The following is an 18,945-nucleotide window of genomic DNA, read 5'->3' on the forward strand; positions in this document are numbered from 1 at the left end:
ATTTCATAACCACCTCCCCACCCCATTTTAAAAAAAGGAGATTTGATGCTGAGTTCTGAATGCAATAGTCTCATGATTCAGCATTTGTGAGTTTTTTTGTTGTCTCTGTGAAAAAGATTGGGATTGAGCTTTGCTATATGTTGTAATTTCAAACGAAGGGAAGTTGCACATTTTTTGTAAAAAAAAATCAAAGACTGCAGACATTGAAGATGCATATTAAATCCAGACAAGCCAGTTTGTGAAATGTCACAACTCACACTGCCTGTGGTGGATTATAATCCAACCCCTTTTTTTGGGCCTAACACGGTTCAGGCGTCTTTCTCAGATGATCACTTTCACTTAAAGTTAAGAAGGATATATCCTAAAGACACTTGAATGGGTCTGAAGGACTGATCCAACTCTCCCGAAAGGAAAGGAACCAGCTGAGAATATTACCATCCTTCAGATAGCCTTTTTAACAGGTTTCAGCCAGCTTTTCATAACCCTGATATTACGAGGGTCTGGGAATCTCTCCTCAGTAATGTACCTCCCCAACAAAGAGTGAACGGAGGTGGGTTCATGAGTTAATGATACAGAAGACTGTGAGGCAATATAATTTCTAAATTATATAAAAGTTTATTACAGAACCAAATATGCTATTTACAGTTGGTGAGATAGTCAATCGCAAAGAAAGAACAATCTTGTTTCTAGTAGAGAATCCACTTTTTAAATTTAAATATTGTTACAGCAAAATATTTAAGTATAAGTTATCAATTATTAAAGTAACATTTACCTTAAATCCCCGAGTAGGAGACTACAGAGTTTAGCAAGATACCTTTGTCCCAGTTAAGGGGAGAGCTACCATCACCGCACCCCAATAGTCATACCTTTACCATGAGTCATGTTGGAGCAAGTCCTACTAATCTAAAAGTCCAGTATTTTGTTTCAAATACTTATACTGATTCCAAGTTGCATAATTAATGTTTTTATGTATGGGGATGTTACTTCTTTTGCAAGTAGGTTCATTCCCCTTTATTTCTCAAATAAGGTTGTATAACTGTTAGCTTCTAGTGAAGATCTACCTTCTTTGATTTCTAAGAAAGGCTAGGCTAGCAGCAAGCTGCAAGTCTCTTGTGGTGGTCAATTTCTCATTCGTCATTCAGCTGTGTTTCAAGAATATAATTCCATTTTTTGCACTTGGTCAGTTTTGGCAAAAATTCAGTTCTCTGTGGTTTACGGCTGTCAGCATTAAACCATCTTATCAACTATTACACTGTGGTAGCTTTTATGACCATTTGTAAAACTATGTTATCAATGTTTTACCATGTGGGTTTGTGACATTAGGACCTTATCAGAAGCTGCCTCTATCTTCTAAAATGAGGTGAGCTTTTCAACACAGAGGCATGTCAGAGGCAAGTCCATGAACTTTTTTAAACTTTTAGGAAGATGAACCCTGCTTTTAATTTTTTAGTCCCTAATTCATAGGAAAATAACTCTTTTAACCTTATAACTCCTCGTTATGGCTGGATTCCTTCACAGATCAGAGGACAAATGCAGCATCCAGACCTATTAGACTAGGAAGGCCAGTATTCATTTCGAGATTGAGAATAGACATTTGGGTAGAATTTCCACAGGGGTTCCCATGACCTCCCAATGAAGCAGTGTAAAAATCAATTTCTCCTGCCTCCCTGGGAGTGCTAATATTATAACAACAACTTGCATTTATATGCTTTATGGTAGTAAAACATCCCTAGGCATTTTTAACAGGCGTAATTGGACAAAATTAGACACCGAGTTACATAAGGAAATATCAGGGCACGTGACTAAAAGATTGGTCAAAGAGGTAGATTTTAAGGAGCATCTTAAAGGAGGAAAGATAGATAAAGAGGCTGAGAGGTTTAGGGAGGGATTTTCAGAGCTCAGCAGCTGAAGGCACCAATGCTGGATACTCAAGAGGCCAGAATTGGAGGAGTGCAGCTATCTCAGGGGCTTGTAGGGCTGGAGGAGACCTACAGAGATAGAGAGGGGCGAGACCATGGAGGGATTTGTAAACAAGGATGGAAATTTTGAATTCGAGGCAATGCTGGACTGGGAGCCAATGTAGATCAGCAAAACTGGGTGATGGATGGACGGTACCTGGCGTGAGTTAGAATATGGGCAGCAGAGTTTTGGATGAGCTGAATTTTATGAAGGATGCATTCTTAAAATGCTGATGGAAATTTTACTCTGCAATATCCAATTCTGGTTCACAATGGGATTCTGTTGGATTATTCTATAGTATGGTTTGATATTGGGGCAGATAGGTATAGTATAAGGGTTTGAAAGGGTTAATGTCTGAGACAGTGTAAGCAACATCATGATGTAAGAGATCATATGAGAAAGAGACTTGAGGAGAAGAAAAAGCAGCATGGCATCTGAGGAGTTATTGAGGAGCAGCTATAACACTGGCATCTACCCGGCAATGTGGAAAATTGACCAGGTCTGTCCTGTCCACAAAAAGCAGGACATGTCCAACCCGGCCAATTACCGCCCCATCAGTCTACTCTCAATCATCAGTAAAGTGATGGAAGGTGTCATCGACAGTGCTATCAAGCAGCACTTGCTTAGCAATAACCTGCTCAGTGATGCTCAGTTTGGGTTCTGCCAGGGCCATTCAGCTCCTGACCTCATTACAGCCTTGGTTCAAACATGGACAAAAGAGCTGAACTCAAGAGGTGAGGTGAGAGTGACTGCCCTTGACATCAAGGCAGCATTTGACCGGGTATGGCATTAAGGAGCCCCAGCAAAACTGGAGTTAATGGGAATCGGGAGGGAAACTCTCCGCTGGTTGGAGTCATACCTAGTGCAAAGGAAGATGGTTGTAGTTGTTGGAGGTCAATCATCTCAGCTCCAGGACATCACTGCAGGAGTTCCTCAGGGTAGTGTCCTAGGCCCAAATATCTTCAGCTGCTTCATCAATGAACTTCCTTCATCATAAGTTCAGAAGTGGGGATGTTCGCTGATAATTTCACAATGTTCAGCACTATTTGCAACTCCTCAGATACTGAAGCAGTCCGTGTAGAAATGCAGCAAGACCTGGACAATATCCAGCCTTGGACTGATAAGTGGCAAGTAACATTCGTGCCACACAAGTGCCAGGCAATGACCATCTCCAACAAGAGAGAATCTAACCATCTCCCCTTGACATTCAATGGCATTACGATCGCTGAATCCCCTATTATCAACATCCTGGGTGCTACCACTGACCAGAAGCAGAACTGGAGTAGCCATATAAATACCATGGCTACAAGAGCAGGTCAGAGGCTAGGAATCCCGCCGTGAGTAACTCACCTCCTGACTCCCCAGAGCCTGTCCACCATCTACAAGGCACAAGTCAGGAGTGTGATGGAATTCTCTCCACTTGCCTGAATGGGTGCAGCTCCAACAACATTCAAGAAGTTCGACACCATCCAGGACAAAGCAGCCTGCTTGATTGGCACTCCATCTATGAACATTCATTCCCTCCCCACTGACACACAGTAGCAGCAGTGTGTACCATCTACAAGATGCACTGCAGCAACGCACCAAGGTTCCTTAGACAGCACTTTCCAAACCCTTGACCTCTACCACCTGGAAGGACAAGGGCAGCAGATGCATGGGAACACCAGCACCTGCAAGTTCCCCTTCAAGTCACACACCATCCTGACTTGGAACTATATTGCCATTCCTTCACTGTCGCTGGGTCAAAATCCTGGAACTCCCTTCCTAACAGCACTGTGGGTGTACCGACCCAACATGGACTGCAGCGGTTCAAGAAGGCAGCTCACCACCACCTTCTCAAGGGCAATTAGGGATGGGCAATAAATGCTGGTCTGACCAGCGACGCCTACATCCCATGAATGAATAAAAAAAATTAGACATTACTAAGTAAAGTTGTGTATAGTTCTGTATTATGCAATAAACTAGTTATTGTTAAAACTTACTGAAGACTCAGAAATCTATCCTGGCTAGACTAGCCAAACATACAACAACAGGCACATTCCTGCATGTAAAATTCTTGGATTATTTATGACAGTAGCCAACATTGCTGTACCTGAGACTTTCTTAAGCATACCCGAAATCTGTAAGAAGTGGATTGCTGAATGTTTAGAACATAATTGCTGGGAGTTTGAGTAGGTTCTGCTGTTGTTCTTAAAGATTCATTTGCAGGATTTTGTTTCTGGAAATGGACAATGTGTACTGCCTTTGCATTGTGTGTTGAGAAGAACATTCCTCAGACCTGCAGGGCCTCTGCTCTATATATAGGGCACCAAGAGAAAGCACGTGGAATTGACATCTCATGTTACTCCAAGAGGGTTTTAACTTGACAACATACAAGCTGCTATTCCATTCGATCCACATGTTGCTATGGACCCCCTGTTGCTATGGACAGCAACCAATGGCAACCTTCTGCAGCCAGCTGTCCAGCTGTAGTGGATAAAGACCAAAGGTTTGCATCATTGCACAGGGATAAGCTTAACACCTTTCAAACTAAAATCACTGGGAGAACAAAGGATCACGCAAGAATTGAATCACAGCTTTGGGAATGCTGGGGTTATGGGGATATGACTGACATTACAGCCCTGGGATTGTACTGTGTCACAGATTGACTCAGAACCATCAGTAGGTTAGACAAGGATGGGATCGGCATATTAGAAAGCTGCTGGCTAGCCTAGCGTGACTTACCAGATCTTGTTGCTAAGCAACGTTGTATTGTGATTGAAGCCAGTGTAATTTTTTTCTTTGATTAAAAGCAGATTTTTCTGCACAAAGCCCGAGCTGTAGGAAAACGAGCAGATTACAGAAATGAATACAATTAAACTGAAGCAGGAGAATACAATGTTCTCTCAGCCCCGGGAGTGAGAATAAACACTCTAGGGCTAGAAATACTTTGAACATAAAATGTACAAAAGGTAATGCAATCACATTCTGTTCTCTGTCCATCAAACTCTTGGAGTAATTTCTGAACATCCAACTCAAATGTCTATAGCCACACAAAACCTAACACAAGCCCACACCTCGTGTAGATACAGATTGTGGGCACACAATTGAAAACCAATGCAGACACACTGATTAGATTCATAGAATCATAAAATTGTACAGCATAGAAGGAGGCCATTCGCTGCATCGTACATGTGTCAGTTCTTTGAAAGAACTATCCAATTAATGCCACTCCCCCTGCTCCTTCCTTATAGCACTGCAATGGTGGGACAAAGGAAATCAGGAGTGCGCAAGAGGCCAGAATTGGAGAAATGCAAGGAAATTGGAGGGCTGCCGGCATGGAATCGGTCACATTTATTGCATTAAACGATTGCATTTATATAGTGCCTTTAATGTAGTAAAACATGTTAGGATAGGTGACCAAAAGTTTAGTCAACAACGTAGGTTTAAAGGAGCAACTTAAAGGAGAAAAGAGAGGCAGAGATGGAGACGTTTAGGGAGGAAATTCCAGAGCTTGGGACCAAGGCAGCTGACGGCTCAGCCACCAATGGTGGAGTAATGAAAACCAGGGATGAGCAAAGGGCAAGAATTGGAGGAGTGCTGAGATCTCGGAAGGCTGTGAGGCTGGAGGAGATTATAGGGTTAGGGAGGGAGAGGCCATGGAGAGATTTGAAAGCAATGATCAGAATTTCAAAATTACAAAGATCTCTGAAGGATTGGAACAATTGGATAGGAAAGACCATAAAAAAGTAAATTGGTATTCTGGGTTTTATACATGGGGCACTGAATATAAAAACAAGAAAGGAATGTTGAATTGATGCAAGACATTGATTGGGCCACAGTTGGACTATTACAATCAGTTCCAGACACCCACCCCATTATAGGAAGAATAGGAGAGCCATTGAAAGGGAATAATGAAGATTCACTGAATGATACCAAGAATGAAGGGAATACATGAATATAGGAACAGGAGTAGGCCACTTAACCACTTGTTCCGCCATTCAATGAGATCATGTCTAGTCTGCGACCTTACCACGTATGCCCCATATCGCTTAATACCATTGGTTAACAAAAATCTCACATTTAAAATTAACAATTGAGCTAGCACCAATTGCCCTCTTGCAGAAGAGAATTCCAAATTGCTAACACCTTTCGCAGAAATAGTTTTTTCCGATCTACCCTATCAGTTCCCCTTAATATTTTGAAAACTTTGATCAAGTCACCCCTTAATCTTCTAAATTCCAGGGACCACAAACCTAGATTCTGCAATCTCTCTTCGTAGCTAAATCCTTGGAATCAATGTATCATTTTGGTAAATCTACGTTGCACTCCCTCTGAGGCCAACATCTCATTCCTAAAGGAGTAAAGCCCAGAACTGCTCACACACCAAAAGGTTTTGTATAGCTGAAGTATGAATTTGATCCCCTTGTATTCTAGCCCTCGTGCTATAAAGGCCAGCATCCCATTAGCCTTCTTGATTATTTTCTGCACCTGTTCATGATATTTAATGCCAGTGTGCCTGGACCCCCCAAGTCCCTTTGGAGCTCCCCTGTTTCTAGCTTTTCACTATTTAGAAAGTACTCTTTTCTATCCTTTTTAATGACCTCACATTTGCCTGCATTGAAATTCATTTGCCATGGTTTTACCCATTCACTTAACATATCAATATCTCTTTATCATATTATGCTTTCATCTGCACTGCTTACAATGCTGCCCATCTTTGTGGCATCAGCAAATTTGATTAGGTGGCTTTCTATCCTGTTATTTAAGTTGTTAATAAATATAATGAATAATTGAGGCCCCAACACAGATCCTTGTGGGACACCAGTAGTCACATTCTGTCAATACGCGTATCTGTCCATTATCCCTACTCACATTAAATTCTTTTTTGAATACCTCCTACTGATCTTCTGTCATTTTACCCATCAAAAGGTTTGCCCAGTTTACTGTGGACAGTCTCTGCCTCATCCCTTTGAGGTCAGCCTTAGATAAACCTAGAATCTGAGTAACTGTTTTGCATATGGGCGGCACAGTGGCGCAGTGGTTAGCACCACAGCCTCGCAGCTCCAGCGACCCGGGTTCAATTCTGGGTACTGCCTGTGCGGAGTTTGCAAGTTCTCCCTGTGTCTGCGTGGGTTTTCGCCGGGTGCTCCGGTTTCCTCCCACAGCCAAAGACTTGCAGGTGGTAGGTAAATTGGCCATTGTAAAATTGCCCCTAGTGTCGGTAGGTGATAGGGAATATGGGATTACTGTAGGGTTAGTATAAATGGGTGGTTGTTGGTCGGCACAGACTCGGTGGGCCGAAGGGCCTGTTTCAGTGCTGTATCTCTAAATAAAATAAAAATATAATAATTTCTCCCTTTCAAGCATTATGTAGAACTTGATCATATGATCGCTATTAGATGTTCACGCAGCATTAGGCTGTTAATTAAGTCTGGTTCATTCTCATTACTAAATCTAATATGGCATGTGCCCTGGTTGGTTCCAGGACACATTGTTGAAGAAACTATCCTGGATACATTCAAGGAATTCACGACCTTTCTGACATGTGTTAGTCTGCTTATCCCAATCTGTAAGAAAGTTAAAATCCCCCATTAGAACCACTCTGCCTTTACTACATGCTTGTCTAATCTCTGCATTTATACAATCTTCCACTTCACAGCTGCTACCAGGAGGCCTATACACAACTCCCAATACTGTTTTAAATCCTTTTCTATTTCTTAATTCTACCCATAAATTCTCCACTGCCTGCATACCTCTCATATCCTCACATCCTCAGAGTGATTTCATCCTTAATCACTAAGACAACTCCTCCTCTCTACCATTTTCCCCATCCGGCAGACATTGTACCTTAGTATATTTAGTTCCCAGTCCTGAACATCTTGCAGACATGTCTCAGTAATGTCTACCATGTCATACCCTCCAAATTGAATGTGTGCCTACAAATCTTACAATTTGTCCTTAACCTCTGCATTTGCATAAAGAATGCTAACTTGGGCCACTCACCCGAACCTGTCCGGCTGCTCTAATATTTTGCACATGGTTCCACATCTCTCCTGGTTTAATTACATTGCACCTTTTAGTTTTCACTTTACCTGTAATACCGAAAGCACAATTTCTGACTGTTACTCTACTCTCTTTCCTTTTGTTTGTTTTTGAACTATTATTTATACTCCTCCTGAGGTCTCCCCCACTCACTTACCAGTTTAAAGTTCTAGTTCTATTTTTAAAGAAAAGCTCAGAAACTGTGACTTTAGAAGCATAAAGTCATTTGCGCCACATTCGGCCTATCAGGTCCATGCCAGCTCTCCATGGAGCTATGCATTCAGTCTCGCTCCCCCGCTTCATCCCTACAAGTCTATTTCTCTCTGGTGGCAGTCCAACCTCCTCTTGAAGTCATTGATCATCTCCACTTCCACCACCCTTGTGGGCAGGGAAAATCTGATGAAACAATTGATAAGACCGAGGCGGGAGGAGTGCACTGTCTTCCTCTAGTTCCACTTCTCCACAGGTCACAGCATGTATCTAAATATTTACCCAGTTACCGATACAGCCAACTATATACTCTTTTTACTTCAGAATAAAATTCACCAGCCAGCTTTCTTTAATAAACAACAAAATGATTAATTTATTATAAAAGAAGACTTATTCAGTAAAGATGCAAAGTATTAACTCACTGTACTCACTCATCATTGTCACGGAATAATACCTTACAGACAATGTCCCATCACCATCCCCGGTTATGTCCCGTCCCACCGGCAGGACAGACCCAGCAGAGGTGGCGACACAGTGGTATACAGTCCGGAGGGAGTTGCCCTGGGAGTCATGAACATTCAGCATGAAGTCTCATGGCATCAGGTCAAACATGGGAAAGAAACCTCCTGCAGATTACCATCTACCGCAGAACCCCCCGATCCCCTCCCCCCACCTCAGCTGATGAGTCAGTACTCCTCCATGTTGAACACCACTTGGAAGAAGCACTGAGGGTGCCAAGGGTGTAGAATGTACTCTGGGTGGGGGACTTCAATGTCCATCACCAAGAGTGGCTCGGTAGCACCACTACTGACCAAGTTGGCTGCGTCCTAAAGGACATAGCTGCTAGACTGGGTCTGCTGCAGGTGGTGGGGGAACCAACACGAGGGAAAAACATACTTGACCTCATACTCACCAATCTGCCTCCTGCAGATGCAACTGTACATGACAGTACTGGTAGAGTGACCATCACATAGTCCTTGTGGAGACGAAGTCCTGTCTTCACATTGAGTATACCCTCCATCGTATTGTGTGGCACTACCACTGTGCTAAATGGGATAGATTTCAAACAGATCTAGCAATGCTAAACTGGGCATCCATGATGCGCTGTGGGCCATCAGCAGCAGCAGAATTGTACTCAACCACAATCTGTAACCTCATGGCCCAGCATATCCCCCACTCTAACATTGCCATCAAGCCGGGGGATCAACTCTGGTTCAATGAAGAGTGCAGGAGGGCATGCCAGGAGCAGCACCTGGCATACCTCAAAATGAGGTGTCAACCTGCTGAAGACACAACCCAGGACTACTTACATGCCAAACAGCATAAGCAGCACGTGATAGACAGAGCTAAGCGATGCCACAACAGATCAGATCTAAGCTCTGCAGTCCTGCCACATCCAGTCGTGAATGGTGGTGGACAATTTATAAACTAACTGGAGGAGGTGGGTCAGTTCAGTTCAGAGATACAGCACTGAAACAGGCCCTTCGGCCCACCGAGTCTGTGCCGACCATCAACCACCCATTTATGCTAATCCTACACGAATCCCACGGGTCCACAAATATTCCCATCCTCAAAAATGGGGGAGCCCATCACATCGCTGCAAAAGATAAGGCTGAAGCATTTGCAACAAACTTCAGACAAAAGTGCCGAGTGGATGATCCATCTCAGCCTCCTCCTGAAGTCACCAGCATCACAGATTTTCAGCCAATTACATTCTAGGGGCTACTACTGATCTGAAACAGAACTGGGTAGCCATACAAATACTGTAGCTACAAGAGCAGGTCAGAGGTTAGGAATTCTGAGGCGGGTAACTCACTTCCTGACTCCCCAAAGCCTATCCACCATCTACAAGACACAAGTCAGGAATGTGATGGAATACTCTCCACTTGCCTGGATGGGTGCAGCTCCAACAACACTCAAGAAGCTCGACACCATCCAGGACAAAGCAGCCCGCTTGATTGGCACCCCATCCACAAACATTTACTCCCTCCACCACTGACGTACAGTGACAGCAATGTGTACCATCTACAAAATGCACTACAGCAACGCACCAAGGCTCCTTCGACAGCACCTTCCAAACACGCAACCTCTACCACCTAGAAGAACAAGAGCAGCAGATGCATGGGAACACCACCGCCTGCAAGTTCCCCTCCAGGTCACACACCATCCTGACTTGGAACTATATTGCCATTCCTTCACTGTTGCTGGGTCAAAATCCTGGAACTCCCTTCCTAACAGCACTGTGGATGTACCTACACCACATGGACTGCAGTGGTTCAAGAAGGCAGCTCACCACCACCTTCTTGAGGGCAATTAGAGATGGGCAATAAATGCTGGCCAAGCCAGCGACACCCACATCCTATGATTGAATAAAAAAACATACAAATTGAAATATGAAAGTTCCCTTCAATTCACCCAACAGGCACGTATGCCACACACACACACACACACACACACACACACACACACACACACTGGTTGAAGAAAAGAAAAGTTTCTTCTGCAGAGATCTCTTTACAAAAAAAGACAAAAAAATACTTTCGCCAAATACTTCGTAGAGGAAATTCGTAAAGGAAAGAAGATATGGAATGATATCAGTTGTCCCTTTATTCTGGCATCCCAGATCTGCGTTGACGGCTGTCACTAGGATCTTTTTGGAGCAATTCTCTTCAGGCGACATCGAGTATTAGTCCAACAGGCTTTCCAGGAGAAATGCAGCATCAGGGGTTTCAGCTATCACACATTGGATTCTCCAGGTTTCTCAGAGAGGTGGAGAATGGATGAGCTGTTGTCTTCTCTCTTAGCAGGCTGACCTCCAACTGGCTCAAAACAGTCCAAAATAAAACCAACTCTTGACCACCATAAATCTTGACATGTCACTTCTCTGTAAACAACTCCCCCTAGTCACCAAGGTGCCTGCTGTTTATTTAGCTGAAGACATGTGACTTCCAGTAAGCTGTTTTTTAAATCAAGTCCTAAAGTCCTTCCAGTGACTTTTTTGTCCAACATCTATGGACATATAATCCTCCAAATGAATCCATTTCCACAATTTTAAAATGTGTGTCCTCACAAAATATTAAAAAATGAAAGTACGTTCATAACATGATGTGCTAGACACCGCATAGGAAGGTCTGAGGGAATCACACTCAGTCTTTCATTTAAATTTATCAACTTGAAATAAATAGTTAAATAAATAATCAAGATTACTAATTAGTTTGAAATTAAGCTAAATCCATCTACTACGTTTAATCTAGAAAATGAATGATTCTATTAGTTCTAGATGTAAACTACTAAGAAATAAATGAAGATTAGAAATGGCAAAACAGGCGCTCTGTCAGGACAACAATATGTGGGAATTTGTGGACAGTGAAACTTTCCAGGATTGCCACATCTGCAGAAAATATATCTGCTTTGAGACGCTCTGCCTCAGTTATTGAGCATAAATCGGGCCCTACTGAATTCACGGTCAAAGTTTACAAATTTCACAGTCATGATATTTTAAGAATTGTGAAGATCACCATTTCACATATTTAAATTGTAAATTTCACAGTGTTACAACAAACCATGAAAATTATCTATTTAAAACAAAAAAAAAACAAAGACAAAGGAGGTTTCTGGTTTCAAATGCCATTTTTTGTATGCGAATAAACTATTGCAAAAAGCTGCCTGTAAACAGGTCACATTCTTAACTCATTGGCGTCACTGGTTGAATATGAGCATGGAGCAACCTGCAACTGTTTCTAAGTAGTGCTGAACTGTTGCCCACTGTGTGTGATCCAAAAAAACATTGCAGTTTGTACAAAACAGTATTCTACCATTGACATGCAGAATTTGGCTTCCAAATTCTTTCACTCGATGTGCTACAGTAATGGTTGTGGCTGTTTTTGAGTTGCTCATTCTGGCATTCTCACTTGTCTGCTAACACTTGAGTGTTATTGTGAAAACTGCACTGGTAGTCCTCCCTCATCGACCAATCAGTGAGGTGAGCCTTGTGTAAATGAATAAAATGTGTGATGTTCGTAACATGCCCAGCAATCACCAAATTCGGCCTTGTGCCAATCAGCAAAACACGCAAAGTTTGCAAAATGTCCTTTTTCACGGAGGACCCAAGATTTCATGGAGGCACTGGGATTTCACAGTCTTTGATGCATTTTTCACGGTTGTGAATTTGGTAGGGCATTAAGCAAAAGAAATAAAACAAGGAAATTAGAAGTGCAAATATAGCTTAAAGGGTATAAAGTACTGGCTATCATTGAGACCTGACTACCAATAGAGTATGATTGGCAGATAAATATTCCAGGCTATAAGGTCTTTAGAAAGAGTAGAGAAATTGGAGCAGGAGGAGGAGTAGTACTATTGATAAAGGACACCATAACAGCATTAGGAAAAGGGGATATCAGTACTGGGGAGCAGGCTGCAGCAACTGTCTGGGTAGAACTGAGGAACAGAGAAAGATGTAAGTCTTTGGTGGCAGTTGTCTACAGACCTCCTGACAGCAGTGATAAAGAAGTGAGATCCATAAATATGGATATCAGAGAAGCCTTTGCAAAAACAGTGGTTATAATGGGAGACTTTAATTTTCACAGACTGGGAGAAGCATAACATCTTAGTCCCAAAGGCAGTGAATCTCTTGAGTGCATTCAAGACAGTTTTCTGAAACAATGTGTTCTTGAACAAGAGAAGAGACCATGTTAGATTTAGTGATGAGCAATAAGTCTGAATTAGTCAACAATCTAGCAATAAGGGAACACCTAGTTAAAAGTGACCATAATATGATAGAATTTGATACTAGGTTTGGAGGCAGAAGAGTAGTCACAAACTAAGGTTTAAATTTAGGTGACTTTAGCCTGACTTAGAGGGGATGAAGTGGAATTGAGGCCAATAGACTGGACAGAACCATTAATGGATAAAACTGCGGATGAATAGTGGGATACATTGAAAAACCCCTCGAACTGTATCGGGAAAATTTTCGTTTGCTGTAAAATGTATATGGCATGAGAAATGAAATGGAAGGGTTGTGAGGCAACTCATGATTGTATTGAAGGAAACTCCTTTGCACTGTTATAAAAGCAAAATACTGCAGATGCTGGAAATCTGAAACAAAAACAAGAAATGCTGGATTCATTCAGCAGGTCTGGCAGCATCTGTGGAAAGAGAAGCAGAGTTAACGTTTCGGGTCAGTGACCCTTCTTCGGAACTGACAAATATTAGAAAAGTCACAGATTATAAACAAGTGAGGTGGGGGTTGGGCAAGAGATAACAAAGGAGAAGGTGCAGATTGGACCAGGCCACATAGCTGGCCAAAAGGTCACGGAGCAAAGGCAAACAATATGTTAATGGTGTGTTGAAAGACAAAGCATTAGTACAGATTAGGTGTGAATATACTGAATATTGAACATCAGCAAGTGCAAACCTGAAGAAAAACAACCTGAAAAAAACAGTGGGTAAGCAAACTGAACAAACTAAGATGAAATGAAATAAATGCAAAAAAAGATTGTAAAAAATGTAAAAAGGAATGCAAAAAAAAGGAAGAAAAAATAACTAAAAATGAAAGTAAAGTGGGGGGCTGTCATGCTCTGAAATTATTGAACTCAATGTTCAGTCCGGCAGGCTGTAGTGTGCCTAATCGGTAGATGAGATGCTGTTCCTCGAGCTTGCGTTGATGTTCACTGGAACACTGCAGCAATCCCAGGACAGAGATGTGAGCATGAGAGCAGGGGGGAGTGTTGAAATGGCAAGCAACCGGAAGCTCAGGGTCCTGCTTACGGACTGAGCGGAGATGTTCCGCAAAGCGGTCACCCAGTCTGCGCTTGGTCTCCCCAATGTAGAGGAGACCACACTGTGAGCAGCGAATACAGTATACTACATTGAAAGAAGTACAAGTAAATCGCTGCTTCACCTGAAAGGAGTGTTTGGGGCCTGGGATAGTGAGGAGGGAGGAGGTAAATGGGCAGGTATTACACCTCCTGCGATTGCAAGGGAAGGTGCCCTGGGACGGGGACGAGGTGGTGGGGGTAATGGAGGAGTGGACCAGGGTGTCGCGGAGGGAACGATCCCTTCGGAATGCTGACAGGGGAAGGGAGGGGAAGATGCGACTGGTAGTGGCATCACGCTGGAGGTGGCGAAAATGGCGGAGGATGATCCTTTGGATATGGAGGCTGGTGGGATGAAAAGTGAGGACAAGGGGAACCCTGTCACGGTTCTGGGAGGGAGGGGAAGGGGTGAGGGTAGAGGTGCGGGGAATGGGTCGGACACGGTTGAGGGCCCTGTCAACCACAGTGGGGGGAAATCCTCGGTTGAGGAAAAAGGTCATATCAGAAGCACCGTCATGGAAGGTAGCATTATCAGAGCAGATGCGTCGGAGACGGAGAAACTGGGAGAATCCGTCTCCGACGCATCTGCTCTGATGATGCTACCTTCCATGACGGTGCTTCTGATATGACCTCCTTTTTCCTCAACCGAGGATTTCCCCCCACTGTGGTTGACAGGGCCCTCAACCGTGTCCGACCCATTCCCCGCACCTCTACCCTCACCCCTTCCCCTCCCTCCCAGAACCGTGACAGGGTTCCCCTTGTCCTCACTTTTCATCCCACCAGCCTCCATATCCAAAGGATCATCCTCCGCCATTTTCGCCACCTCCAGCGTGATGCCACTACCAGTCGCATCTTCCCCTCCCTTCCCCTGTCAGCATTCCGAAGGGATCGTTCCCTCCGCGACACCCTGGTCCACTCCTCTATTACCCCCACCACCTCGTCCCCGTCCCAGGGCACCTTCCCTTGCAATCGCAGGAGGTGTAATACCTGCCCATTTACCTCCTCCCTCCTCACTATCCCAGGCCCCAAACACTCCTTTCAGGTGAAGCAGCGATTTACTTGTACTTCTTTCAATGTAGTATACTGTATTCGCTGCTCACAGTGTGGTCTCCTCTACATTGGGGAGACCAAGCGCAGACTGGGTGACCGCTTTGCGGAACATCTCCGCTCAGTCCGTAAGCAGGACCCTGAGCTTCCGGTTGCTTGCCATTTCAACACTCCCCCCTGCTCTCATGCTCACATCTCTGTCCTGGGATTGCTGCAGTGTTCCAGTGAACATCAACGCAAGCTCGAGGAACAGCATCTCATCTACCGATTAGGCACACTACAGCCTGCCGGACTGAACATTGAGTTCAATAATTTCGGAGCATGACAGCCCCCCACTTTACTTTCATTTTTAGTTATTTTTTCTTCCTTTTTTTTTTGCATTCCTTTTTACATTTTTTACAATCTTTTTTTGCATTTATTTCATTTCATCTTAGTTTGTTCAGTTTGCTTACCCACTGTTTTTTTCAGGTTGTTTTTCTTCAGGTTTGCACTTGCTGCTGTTCAATATTCAGTATATTCACACCTAATCTGTCCTAATGCTTTGTCTTTCAACACACCATTAACATATTGTTTGCCTTTGCTCCGTGACCTTTTGGTCAGCTATGTGGCCTGGTCCAATCTGCACCTTCTCCTTTGTTATCTCTTGCCCAACCCCCACCTCACTTGTTTATAATCTGTGACTTTTCTAATATTTGTCAGTTCCGAAGAAGGGTCACTGACCCGAAACGTTAACTCTGCTTCTCTTTCCACAGATGCTGCCAGACCTGCTGAGTGAATCCAGCATTTCTTGTTTTTGTTCCTTTGCACTGTTTGTAATTTTTGACTTGGTACTGTTTGGAACTGTTTTGTCATGTATTTTTTACAGATTTTTATGAATAAAGTATATTTTAGAAATAAAAAAAGAGTTTGGTAAAGTACAAACCTGTACATACCCCTAAAGAAAAAGTGCTCCTTGTGAATTAAACAACACTGCTCCACAATGGAATTGAGAGCTAGTATAAAAGTAAAAGAAAGGCAAAGAACACTTGTCATTTCAATTCTCCACCTTGCTCCCACTCTGACCTTTCTGTCCTTGACCTGCTATAGTGTTCCAATGAAGCTCAATGCAAGGTCGAGGAACAGCACCTCATCTTTCAACTGGGCACACTCCAGCCTTTCGGAATCAATTGAGATCAATAATTTTAGATCATAACCCCTGCCCCCATTTTTTCTTTTTTAATGTATTTTTGTTAGTTTGTTTTCTTATCCCCCTCTAGTTTCTTTCTTAATTTGGTGTTCGGGTGGACGCTATCCTGCCATTTACACCTCAACCAGAGACATCTTTTGTTTCTTTACTTATGCCATTACCACTCCCTTTGGCTTTGTACCATGAAACCTTTTGTCATTTAATCTCTCCTGCCCTCCACTCTATCACAAACCTTCCCATTTGTTCTTCTTGCCTCCTCACCCCTCTCATTTTCTCAAAACCTATTACATTTCCAACTTTTGACAGTCCTGATGAAAGGTCACAGATCTGAAACATTGACTCTGTTTCTCTCTCCACACAAGCTGCCAGATCTGCTGAGTATTTCCAGCATTTTCTGTTTTTTATAACACAGACCCTTCTCCTGACTCACAGCACAGACTCTCTGCAGCTTGAACACTGAAGGTCCTGGTTACTTCACTGAGAAGATACAACTCACACTCTTTGAAGAGACATATTTTCCAAAGATCAGTATGTTGTTAAGTATTTTGTAACACCAAAGAAAGACATGGACCACAAAATGTGGCTCTGTAGCTCTACTAGCCTTGGAACTACAGGAGCCCAGAGTTCAAAACAAAGTTGCACGGTCTGCCCTCTTCGACTTCCAGTGTGGCCCATGCTGATTGCCTTGTTAGGAAGAGAAAATGTCCTGTGTGTGTGCCAGAAGCCTACAGAGTGGGCAGATCATGACGCCACTCAGCGGCTAACACTGATTTGGTGTCTGACCAGGTGTGAAAGGTGTGAAACTTGTAAATGTTGATGTTCAAAGAAACTCCGGTGTGCTTGTACAAGGAACGCAGAAAGTTAACATGCAGGTACAGCAAGCAATTAGGAAGACAAATGGCATGTTGGCCTTTATTACAAGGGGATTGGAGTACAGGAATAAGGAAGTATTGCTACAATTGTACAGGGTTATGATGAGACCAAATCTGGAATACTGTACACAGTTTTGGTCTCCACATTTAAGAAAGGATATACTTGCATTGGAGGCAGTGCAGTGAAGGTTCACCAGATTGGTCCTTGGGATAAGGGGGTTGTCCTATGATGACAGCTGAATAAATTGGGCCAACATTCTCAGGAGTTTAGAAGAATGAGAGGTGATCTCGTTGAAACATACAAGATTCTAAAGGAGCTGGATGGAGTAGACACTGAGAGATTGTTTCTGCTGGTCGGGGAATCTAAAACACAGGGGACACAGGTTCAGGATAAGGGGCCGATCATTTAAGACTGAGATGAGGAGAAATTACTTCACTCAAAAGGTTACGAATCTTTGGAATTCTCTACCCCAGAGGGTTGTGGATGCTCCAACACTGAATACATTTAGGGCTGGGATCGACAGAATTTGAATCAAGGGATATGGCGAGCAGGTGAGAAAGTGGAGTTGAAGCCTAAGATCAGCCACGATCGTATTAATGGCGGAGCAGGCTCGACGGGCCATATGGTCTACTCCTGTTCCTATGTCTTGTGCTCTTGTGACCAGTCATTATGGACTTTGCAGATCTTGTTAACATCCTCTTTTATATACTGCCAGATGCACGTGCATTCAGCTTCATGAGGGACCCCCACTACTGCTATTTAAAGGGATCATCATGGAAATTACAGGTGAGGTGCTTTTGACTTTCCTTTGTTGTTGCAGTTAGTGGAAGTACTTTGTACTGTGTTTTTGGAGGAGCTCTCATAAGTTCTTTTAGTCAGAAGGGAGCGATGCTGGAGTTATGCAAGAATTACAGTGGATTTTAAAGGCCTTTGAACAGAAAACTTGCTCTGAGTCATGGGATCGAGAGTTGCCGTCCCTCCCCCTTGGGCTGAAGCATGACATGGATATGGAGCAGAGGCAGCAGAGAGGAGAAGCTGTTTGCAGAGGGAGGAGGAGGGGGGTGGGGTGGGGGGTGTGCTCTCAACAGAAGGCCATCCCCACCTGGGGTATTTAGAGAGCACTTCTACCTCCACCTCAGACAGGAAGAGTGTCTGAGGTAGCTACGTTTCACCAAGGAGGTGGTCATTGAATTGTGTTACTTGCAACCACAGAGCAGGGCAAGCACAGTGCTGCCAGTGTCTGTCAACGTCTGAGTCACCCTCAACTTCAATGCCCCAGGGTCCTTCCAGCCTGGAGCCAGCAACATCATCAACACTTCTTAGTTCACTGTACATTGCTGCATCGGGGCGGTCATCGAGGTCCTGTCCGTAAGGAGAGGGGATTTCATTGTCTTTTCTCTGAGCAGAGAGAAGCAGGAGGAGTGGGCAAGTGGCTTTTCCAGGGTAGCAGATAGCCCCATGGTACAGGGAGCCATCGACTGCATACACATGGCTCTACGAACGCTTAATCTCAATGGGGAGGATGTCCAGGAACCACAAGGTGTTCCACGACCTGAACGGGCAGTTGGTATGTTGCTCTGCACAGACCATTATGTTGGTGAATTTCCGCTATCCTGAAGCAGTCATGATGCTTTTATCTTGTGCCAGTCAGATGTTCCACCATCTTCGAGACAGCATATCGAACCAGAGGGTGGTTGCTTGGCGACAAGGGCCACCCGCTCTACACGTGGTTAATGACTCCCCTCCACCACCCGGCCACATGTGGATAGTGCTCCTACAATCAGAGCAGGAGCATCAATGAGCAGACCATTGGCGTCCTCAAACAATGGTTCC

The sequence above is a fragment of the Heterodontus francisci genome, chromosome 15 (genome assembly GCF_036365525.1).
Source record: "Heterodontus francisci isolate sHetFra1 chromosome 15, sHetFra1.hap1, whole genome shotgun sequence".
NCBI lineage: Eukaryota > Metazoa > Chordata > Chondrichthyes > Heterodontiformes > Heterodontidae > Heterodontus > Heterodontus francisci.